The sequence below is a fragment of the Cyprinodon tularosa genome, unplaced genomic scaffold, assembly GCF_016077235.1.
Source record: "Cyprinodon tularosa strain WSP-4 unplaced genomic scaffold, ASM1607723v1 ctg445, whole genome shotgun sequence".
Lineage (NCBI taxonomy): Eukaryota > Metazoa > Chordata > Actinopteri > Cyprinodontiformes > Cyprinodontidae > Cyprinodon > Cyprinodon tularosa.
The window spans coordinates 243,275-254,189 of record NW_024039169.1 but is presented as its reverse complement, the minus strand read 5'-3'; the positions used below and the strand labels follow the sequence as shown (position 1 = coordinate 254,189).

General features: G+C 39.0%; 1 protein-coding gene across 1 annotated transcript in view; it reads left to right on the top strand.

The window, feature by feature from the left end:
* The first annotated feature begins 2,505 nt into the window (after positions 1–2,505).
* The window catches only part of znf219 (zinc finger protein 219), a 30,739-nt gene continuing 22,329 nt past the window's right edge, over positions 2,506–10,915 (top strand). Inside the window, exon 1 of the mRNA XM_038300286.1 lies at positions 2,506–2,669. The gene's annotated coding sequence lies outside the window, so the exon portion shown is untranslated. The remainder of the gene's footprint in view (positions 2,670–10,915) is intronic.

Below are 10,915 nucleotides of genomic sequence, written 5' to 3'. Positions count from 1 at the left end.
TACGCAGAAGCAGCAAAACGCAAAAAAATCGGATTACACAAAAAAAACGGAATTGAGCATCAAGGCCTGTAGTGTTAATGTAGCCTTAGAAAGACACGTTAACCGTTAATCATTTATTTGTCAACTTTATACAGGAGCATCTAACCTAAGATCCTAACTTTGTTTTGTTTTTTTTTAAAGAGAGAGCTCACCACTGTAACAAACTATAGTTTATTTTTATCTGTGAAGATTCGCAGTCATCAAAGTCATGGTCAAGCTTGAAAAGTTGAGAAAAGATGAGAAGTTGTGTAGAAGACATTTCGCCTCTCATCCAACTCCTTCAGTTCTTACTGATGTTGGAAGCACTGACATCAATATTCTGTAGTTGTAACAAAAAAATTTTTTTTTTTTCCCTAATTCTTTTGTTACACCTAGGGGAGCCTCTCAGATGTGAGGCAAAACGTCTTCTAGAAAACTTCCCGTCCAGATGCCTGAGCTGAACTTTTTAAGCTTTAAGCTATTTAGACCTACAAAATGAAAAACTTGAGAAACACACCTGAGAAACCTGATTACGCAGAATAAACTGTCTTTGTAACTAACAAATTCAATGAGTCAGTTCCTTAACAAATACCAGGTTTTTCTTTTATAGCCTCAACCATAAAATAATAATATTATTATTTATAATAATATTATAATAATATGATAATATTTTTGAATTCAGACAACTTATGCTATCGACACATGGGACAGCACCGAGAGTTTTTTTTCAACCTATTCTTAAGCTTGTACACAGGACACTGGATGCATCTGAGATGTTAAAGTATAAAGTATGAAAACAGGTGGTTGTTTTTTTCTGCAACAGTTTTTTTTGGAATAAAATTTATACCCTCTTTTTTCACCCATTTGAGATAATAATACAACTTTTTTTTCACATCAGGTCAGTGTTAAACAGAACTTTCATGACTTCAGTGCCCACATAGTTTGCTTAAAACATTCTGCATCAATAGTTAAATCAGAGCGATAATAATTGGACTATATTATAGTCTTCAAAAAATATATTTATATGAGATAATTTAGTTGTTTTCGGGGGATTGAGCATTATTGTGAGCAGTTACCTTTATCTTTCCTCAAAATCCTAATCTAGCATAAAAAATAAACTTTGATTTGATAGCATATTAAAGGGTTAAAATTGAATTAAGAAGGGTTGAAATGAGGGGAATCTGGGTACCAAACAGGGATAAGAATTAAAAAAGGAGCAGCTTGACCCATTTAAACTGAAATATTTCCTCAAAGCATAACAAAGTGACGACCCATCATAGAGAAACCTTTTCCAATTGTTTTGAGTTTTGTAAATGTAAGGTGAGACCTTCTTGAATGAGACTGGAGGGGAACGTGATCAGCAACAAGTCAAAGTCACATCTCCAGTTTTAAACAGTCCTAAGAGCCTCACACTGTCAGCACAACCTTGGCTTCTTCCTAAGTGCATCCTAGGACAGTGTGACACCAAACCATAAACCACCTCCTTCCATTGCTCTGTGGTCCCGCTGTGATGCTGGCATGCCCAGTGCACATGGGTCATTGTGGGCACCCGGACTGGCCTGTGATGCCATGTATTTTCTGACACCAGCCCATCAGACCTGTTATTAACTTCTCCAAAAGTCCGATGCACTGCAGGTCATCTGCTAGTTTGAACCACATGTGTTCTGCCTTCACTACTCACATGCATTAACAAGCTTTGACGCTTTTAGAAACCGTTCTTTTGGAGCATTGTGATATAAGAACTGCTGACCCAGGACATCCGGCAACAGCTGCAGGGTTGAAGATGCCCTGTTCCAGTACTCAACATATCAACGATGAGGTCGGAACCACAGAAAGGCAGCGAGCTGGGATTATTCAGTGTCACTGGTCATAATATTTTGCCTGATTGGTTTATAGATAGCTTTACTTTTATTTTCTATTTCGTCCTGGATGAATACTTCATCTTTAAATGGTTCAAATGTTGTCAGCTTGAAGTATTTTACTTATTTACAAAATAAAAAGTTATTTAAAGAAATTGCCCCCCCACCCCTCTCCAAAGAAGGCCTTTGCAGTCACTTACTCTCATGGTGGGACCCAAATTTGTTCACTTTTCTTCTTCCCCTTGGCCATGTGCTTCCAGGGAGGTTCACTATAGCATTTAAATTGCCTCTTGCCCCCCCACCCCCTCATCACTTCTATAACACTTCCATTGGTGAGAAACTTTCCCCTTTTCTCTTTGCCCATCTGAAAAAAAATGTGTCTAAAGTGTCAGCTGCCCTCCAACCCAGATGCCATATTTAGGATACAAATGTGAGGAGATGACAGCGTTGTAAAATGGAGCCCGTGCTGAGATTATAATTAACATTTCCAACCTACATCACTCTCCCTCCCACTTCTCCTTTGCTCTCCCCTATTCACTCACTCCTGTACGATAAATTTGGGGGGGGTAGATAGAAGAAAGGAGAGAAGGCGAGAAAGAAAAGAAAGGGAGATGGAGGAGGAGGAGAGAGTGAGAGAGAGGAGAGGGTGACCAAACGGAGGGAGGGAGGGGGAAACGGCGTATGCTTGTATACAACCCTGATTTCCATTTTTTCCCCAACTCGTAATGTATTTAATTCAAGTGAAACGTAATCATGACGTGTCGTGTCATTAATCTCCTCGCCGCCTCTCCCGTAAGTACACTGAGTCTTTACTTTCAACATATACCCTATATCTTCATTTATCTATTTCATTTTTTCCCACTACTATGTTTACACAGCCCGTGTGTATACTTTTACACTCGGTGGCATGACACAGCGGTGATGAAACATTTCCAAAAATGGAGAATTTAACTGCGACTCTTGTTGCCTTTTTTCTCCCCACTCTCTCTCGCGAGCGTGATAATGGTAGTTGTTGATTTTTTGTTTTTTTTTGTATCTCTGCTTCTTGCATGTGCAGTTAGCTCTCTCACGCGCAAGCACACGCTGCCTGAGACGCGCGCCCGCGCGCGTGTTAACATGTGGAGTGATTGGCATGAAGCACGTATGTATGGTATGTATGGAAGCGCGCGCGCACTCCGGACACTTTCCGTGGGTCATGTATGTTAAAGCCCGGTGTGATGTCGGTGCGCGCGTGGACCGCATGCGTGTTTTTAAGCCTCGTTCTCATGTCCGTGACGTGACCATAAAATAGAGCGAAAAGAATGAGGAAAATAGGGGTTTTTTTTACAGAAAAAAAAAAACTGTTTGAAGAAGTAGACTCGGTGGTTCGGGGCGACTTTAAAAAGGTCGCGAGCGCTCCTAAAGTGTCGCGGAGTGTTTAAAAGATTTGTTGCAAAATTTTGCAACTTAAAGTAAGTTGAAAGCTGCTGTCAGGATGGTGGCAGGGGTGAATTTATGGCAGCGCTTCATTAAACACCGCGAAAGTAAAGTAAATAAAAACAGATATGAAAGCTGGATTCCAAAAGTGTTTTTTTTTTCTTCTGTGAGTTGAGTTGAAAATGGACGCTATTAGACTAATTCTCTTTGTTGGACGCACATTAAAAGGCATTGTGTGTGTCGCTGTTTTAGAGGTTTTGAGCGACGCTTTTCTCTTTCTTTTTTTTTTCGTACTACAGTGTTTACTATCCGGCGTTTAGCTGTCCTAACATCACAACAGAAAGCTTGCAGGTTTGGAAACCATGAAGAGAAGTTAGCCGGCTTCAGCTTTGATGTTAAAAATAAAACGCATCTTTTTTTCGGATGCTATTTAGCTTTTTTGGGGGGGAACGGATGTCGCTTGGCGATTGGCACAGGGTTAAAAATGAAATCCATGATGGCACTTTTCTTTTTCTTTTTTTGATAACCCTCCTCCCCCTTCCCTCTCACTCACTCGCCTTTTTCTCCCCTCCCTTAATCTTTTGTATAGAAAATTTAGGAACAAAATGGAGCAGGAGAGAGAGCGATAGATAGGCTGACATGACACTCGCACCCCTCCGACTTCTCCTCCAAACCCCCCCCTCTCCTTCCTCCTCTAATCGCATTCTTTTTCAGTGGGATCCAATCTGCGGGGCAGGGTTAATCTCGTTTTAGTCGGGCTGTTTATTAGTGCATTGTTTGTTGATGGTTATTTATTTCATTAATGTGCCTCTAATTGAGATGGCCGCGAGAGGAGGAGGAGGATAGAGGGGAAAGGAGCGCTGCTGAAAATGGTTGCGCGTTATTGACGCACATCACAGGGGCGAGGAGGAAATTCCTCTCGAGATAAGGCGCAGACGTGTCATCTGGCGGACCCAAAAGACACTCCCGTCGCACTTTTCTATATCCAGTGAAATATGTTCAGAAATGTCCTAGTTTTATTTTCACATCCTAAATGTCACCGTCCAGAGAGCTGCGTGTGTTCACAGTGGAAGTAGGCTGACATTGCTGGCTTGTCCTATAATGAAATACATTTTTTAAGCATCCTCAAACTCTTTTTTTTTTTAAACCAAACTTTTATTTTCCATATGACTTTAAATTTTACTTTTTTTATTTTGTAGGAATGTCAACTTTAGATTCAGTTTGTCACATTTAGAACCACACATAAGTCAGTTTGTCAATTAGATTAATAAATAGACAATCAATAAGAAACCCATTCCAGATTGGTGGACCAGTTCTTCCATTTCAATTTTTATATTGTTCAATTCAATTCACTTTATTTATATATTGCCAATTCACAACACAACCCATTTCAAGGCACTTTACAGTTCACCAAGTCATACAGTCACATTGATTCAAAGTTTTCTATCTAAGGAAATCCACTTGATTGCATGAATTCAAGCCTTCACACTAAGCATGCTTGTAGCGACAGTGGAGAGGAAAAACTCCCTTTTAACAGGAATAAACCTCCACCAGAACCAGGCTCAGTGTGAGTGGCCATCTGCTGAGGCCGACTGGGGTTCAAGGAGATAGAATCAGAGATACTAAAGTTTTGTCTAAGCAAAAACAAGGCTTTTTTTAGCTACTGTATAAACTCTCAAACTTAACACTATCTCGGAAATTTGAAGTGAAAAAGCTTCCTGGACGGGAAATGAAATGTCTTCAAACTTTTTTGATTATTGTTTGCGTGTTTTGAATTGAATTTACCCACAATCATGAAATTTGTTCTCTGCATTTTGACCCATCCCCTTACCGTTTGACCCCTCCCCATGTTGTATTCAGGGAGCAATCAGGGGTTAAATGTTTTGCTCAGGAGCCCAGAGTGGAGGCTGTGGGGATCAAACTGAGAACTTGCAACCTTCTCAGAGCACAAACACACTGCTCTAACCCACTAGGCCAACACACCTCTCATATCCTTGCAAAGAAATACAACAAATATGGATTTGAGGAAAACCTCTAGAACAAACGAATGGAGAAACTTATGAAAAAAAGCAGAAGGGCCAAATCAACTTCTTATTATAACATATTGTCCTTATATCTATTTGAAATGATTTTCATGCTCCTCCCCACCTACTGTTTCTGCCAAGATGTGAGCTATCTCCAAGCAGCTGGACTCACGAGGCTAATGGAGCTCATAGAAATCACATGTTGATTTTTTTTTAAGCATGCAAGGTTAATAAACCCTTTGCAACCCAGATGCGTCAGAATCCATATATAAAACAGCTTATATGTACTTATTCCTACTGATTCCGGGTGATCTGGTCGGTTCGGTCTTATACACATTTAGCAGGGTATTAAACTTATTTCTTCAGTGTGTTTTTAGTCCCATTATTTGTGAATCCAACAGTTAGGGTACTACTTTATACTTCGTTACTCCACTCTGGATTTACTGTAGGTGTAAATTAATCCAAACAAAATATACCATATGATGGTTTCCTAAAATCGAAATAATTATTTAATCTCTACTGTAAAGAATGACGGCTGAGTATTTTCTAGCAGATTCCTGATCTCAGTTTTTTTTGTAAAGCTTTGACCTGTGCGTACATTTGCTCTATTTAATGGTGGTAAAACATTGTTTTACCTCTATGTCTTTAGCATCATACTGTATATTAGTAATTTAACCAGATGGCATGGCCTAATATTGTTGTACCTGACATATCTAAATCTTGTTTAAATTAATAAAGCAGAGCATCTTTGTTCCCCCTTTATGCTATCAGGTGAAGCTTTATTCTACCAGCTTCAGCCAACAGCAGACATGCCTTGACATGTCCTTATTAATAACGTTTTCTTTTGAACAGCTTCATAGCTTCATACATTAAGGGCCAGAACAAGTTAAGGGTCAATCTACGGTGTACCAACAGGAAAATGAAAGAACAAAACATCCATATTTTCCAAATAAATCACAGAAGGCAGACTTGCTAAAATGCACATATTGTAGCCTATATATGATACCTTAGTTAATGGTATAGTGGACAATCTTCTGAGTTTGAATTCCTGTTGCTCATCTTCTTTATTTTAGTATTTACGTATTCAGTTAGCTTCAATTTCAGCCATTCATTTTAGTTACATGATTCTAAGCGTGTTGCAAAATGACTGAGAGTCGCAAGAAACAAACAGCCTTCAAAATTTTTTGAGAGGATGAGGGCTTCAGAAGAAAGAAATAAGTCTTGGCTACATTTTGGAGATTCTTTCACTTTATGACGGAGCTAGAGTCACTTTAAAACTGACCAGCCGTAGCCAAACGATGCCCACATTTCCTGAAAAGTTATCCACACATACATTATTACATATATTAAACAGGTTTAGTTGTTATTTATATTTAATTACATATGCGACTGATGTAAAAAGACTTATAGCTTTCCTTTTTCCTTCAGAAAGCATTAAATTAGTTATATAAAGAGCATAAATTCTGTGTTTGTGATCCTAAAATCATTACTGTATATTTTTTGCAATTGTATGGTAAATCAATTAACCAACAATTGTTGTCAATGTAATTCAGATATTCCACTTAAGAGTCTCACTGCTGCCACCCTGGGTTATCCGTGGAACAGCTTGTTCCACACGTGGAAAATTACATCCACATGGGATCAACGCATCACCTCGCAGGGGTGGACAGTGATTGGCCACGGCCACCTTTGGCCTCCCATCTAGCGCCACCCCTGATTCTGACACAGCACTGATCTGAATAGATATATATGTATAACTGTCTGTTACCTTCTTCTGTCAGTAACAACATTCACACTGAAGAGTGGTGTTGTGAGTGAGGCCTGGTATTGCCTATTTATTCTGCTTTTAATAATTGAACAGGAATAGATTTGGAAGTTTCTTTTGGAAGTAATTTGGTGGATCTTCAAAACGGCATTTTGTGAAAAGGGCGCTTTTAGTCAAGACTGTTACAAAGGAAAACACGTGGAAAGCAGAGGTGTTCAAGCGGATAATTGGCTTGTTGAGGTCACCAGCTAATGTCCTGTAGGGAAAAGCACAATAAAAAAAAAAGAAAGATCAAACTTTGGATTTCTTCTTTTCTTCTAATCAAACCCAAAGAGTTGAAGTCCTTCCCTTCACCTCTACAGGTTGTCTGCTTTTTTCTTACAACATGATGATTTCTGTTGAAACCCTTAGCAGGTACTCATCAGAATCCAGCTGCACTAATGAACATTAAACACTGGCCCAACATTAAAAAGGGTCTAATGGGTTTTGCTCATTCCGACCCCTATCTGCTTTTTGTGTTCAAGTGGTGTCCTCCTGCTCCTGCACCACCATCAATGCCGCCTACTTACTATCTTTGTGTGTGTTTAGTACTGCACTGTACTTGAGGGGGCCACACACACATACACTTCTGTACGCCATCCAATCCAGGTGGCTCCTGGGAACAAGATTGTATGCGAAGGAGAAAGAGATGGAGTAAAAGGGAAAGGAGTGTAGCACCAATCAAGGCTTCTGATTGATATAATTGGGTCATTAGTGCGCTGCGGGAGAGGCACCTGCTTGCCCTCAGTTAGGGAGAATCTACTGCATTGTGACATTTGGAGACTGTTGAGAGTTCTGCCTGCTGCTCGGGATTACTGTGTATTTAGAGCATTGGGGTCTTACTTATATAGCCTGACACTTTTGACGCCCGTATTGAGTTAGCAGAGTACTTTTCAAACATTCTAGCTAAGGAAGTGGACAGATTTTTCATGTTCCCTCCCCTATATGTAATTGGAGTGGTAATTTTTAGTAAAGACAGCAAACCGAGGAGCTCAGGAGACGCCTGCTGTGATTTTAAACAGTGAAGTCAAACAGCAGAAGCCTGGAGATCAAATGAAACAGACGCTCTATTTTTAAGCACTTTGAATTGTTCTTGTACTGAATTGTGCAATACAAATAAACTTGCCTTGCCTTGCCCTAATAGTCGCTGATCAGATGTCTAGTCGTCGACAAGAGTAACTTTTTAACTGTTTACTGAAAATGTATTATGTCAAACGTGATTTTCAACTTAAAGAGTAGTCATATAGTTTGTGTTCATTTTTTTTAGTAATCAACAGTTTGCGTATTTGTTTTTTTATTTCTCGTTCATCCACATACGTAAGTCAAGGCTGTTTTTGGGAGCATCTTGGCGTCCAGTTTTTGGCTTTAGGCCACTCAGCCAGAAGACATTTACCTGTATTTGCTTCCAGTAAACATCAAATCGCATCCTTTAAATCTCTTACATAACCAATTTCCAAATTTACTCTAAAAAAATTTCCTTGGAGATAATTGATGTAGGCAGAATTTATTTCCTTCCCTTTTTTTTTTTTTCAAACTTTTGATTAACAAGTGGAAATAATACTTCTCTGGTCTCACATCACTGCTGTCCTGGTGAGGAGGACTTGGTCCAGTAAGCAAAACCTACTCCTTCTTTTCCAGCCTGCATTGACCAACAGTTAAATGAGTAGGCCTGTACCATAGTTTACATTTGCACACTGAACTTTGGACTCATCGTGCATACAAAGGGATTATTATTTCAGGGCTTTTATTTCACATTTCCTTTTTGCAGGGTTTAATAATATTACAACATCTGCAAACAAATCTGGACTTGAATGCACAAGTCAAAAGATTTGCTGTGGGTTGCTTAGCTGTCTACACTTGGATCAAAATTATACACAATAGCTTATGTAAATATATATACATAGCTCTGCATAGATACTTCAATAGCACATAGCAAAGTGAGTAGTTTTAAAAATTGGACTTTCATTCAGTTTCATTAGTTTACTGGCAAGAATTTTGCACTTAAACACAGACCACGGTTAAATAAGAGAGTCTTAGGGCCATTTAGAGATGTATTTATCCCGCTTTATCTGCTATACAGTCTTAATTTGCACTTGGAACATTCTCCTGTTTATGACATCTAACTGTGTTTCAAACATAATTGAGCTGATGATGTGTGGATAAGTTAAGTATTTACTTCTGTAATTTCTGTGTACTGCCCTTACTCCTAACACAGGAGGGGAATGTTCAAGCTTTTTTCTGGTTCACCGCAAATTTCAGTTTCTGTGATTTCCTTGCTGTTCTTGGGCATCCCCAACCAGTTTTTATATAAAAAGATACCGCCATAGTCCCTCCAGCATGTTCTGGAAGGTCCCATGTGCCTCCACCTGGTGGCACTTGCCTGGAACACCTTGAGATGTCCAGGGGCTTCTTAAACAGATGTCAGAACCATCTTAATTGACTCCGTCTGATGTGGAGAAGGATAGGAAGCTAATTTCAGCTGCTTGTATCAATGATCTCGGCCTTTTGGTCATGACCCAGATTTCTTGATCATAGGGGAGGGTAGGAATGTAGATTTAGGAGTGAATGGAGAGGATTGGTTATTGAAATATATGTTGATAAAGATCTGTAACAAAAAACAAGATTTCTTGATTGACAAATCAGGCTATAGAAAAGGCCTTCAAATACCCTGACTTTAGTCCCATTGGGTCTGAAAATGTCTTGTTGGGGATATTGAGCATCAAAAACACAGGAAAGCTGTTTTGTGGGACCATGTTCCATTCGTCTGGATAAATAAGATAACTTTGTTACCTATGTTCTTTTAAATCTTGTGTAAAACTCCCAACAGTCTGTGCTACACAGAAATAAAGCATGAACCCATATTTGAGATGCAGAGATCCAAGTTTTATAGCCGACACATTTTTCCGTTCAATTTTTCTGGGACAAAAGGCCATAACACACTCTGTGTGTGTGTGTGTGTGTGTGAGAGAGAGAGGGCTGTTGTTGATAAAAAAGGCTTTATTATTTGAAAATAAAGCTGAAATTATTTGGTATTTTTTAAAGCTTTCCATCTGCCTGTCTAGGATATCTTACATGAGACATTATAACTTCACTACGCATTTCTATTAGTCTCTAGTTTGAAATTAGAGACTATTAGAAATTAAAGGCTACTCTGATTTGAGAAAATGGATCCTTACATCAGTGTTGATGTTTTCTTAAAACCTCCCTGCATTGTTGTTTAATTCCAGCCAATTTAAATAAATTTCTCCCAGAAATGTTGTTATTTTATAGATTTAAATGGGCCTCATTTTGCATATGTCTTCCTTTTCTAAACAACAAAACTCTTTTAAAGCATAAAATTCCTCAGGAACTAAATTAGCAGAATTGTCCGAGGTTTAGCATGCAGGGTTAGTTAGCACCCCCGTCGAACAGCTGACATGGCATTGTGGGAAATGTTTCTTTTGGATTTGCCTCATACATCTTGATTGACTTGATTTCAAACGCTTTGCTTCCTCGGTAGAAAACTTCCACCCTGAAGAGTGTTGTGGTTCCTGAAACCTGAGGTTATTCACTATTCAGAAAAGGATTGAAATTGAGGGTTCCAAACCAGTTGGTCACCGCTCAAATGTGTGATCTTGGTGTGCCTTTTGATTTGTGAATCTCTACTTCAAATTCAATGGAAAATTAAACAGATTACCCAATTGTTGTCCATGTCTTCCAAAATGTATTTTTGTTTTCAACCCAAACTGATTGACACTGATTGGTTTAACCTGCCAATTACTGATCAAAGTAGGACTGCAACTTAAAAATATTTT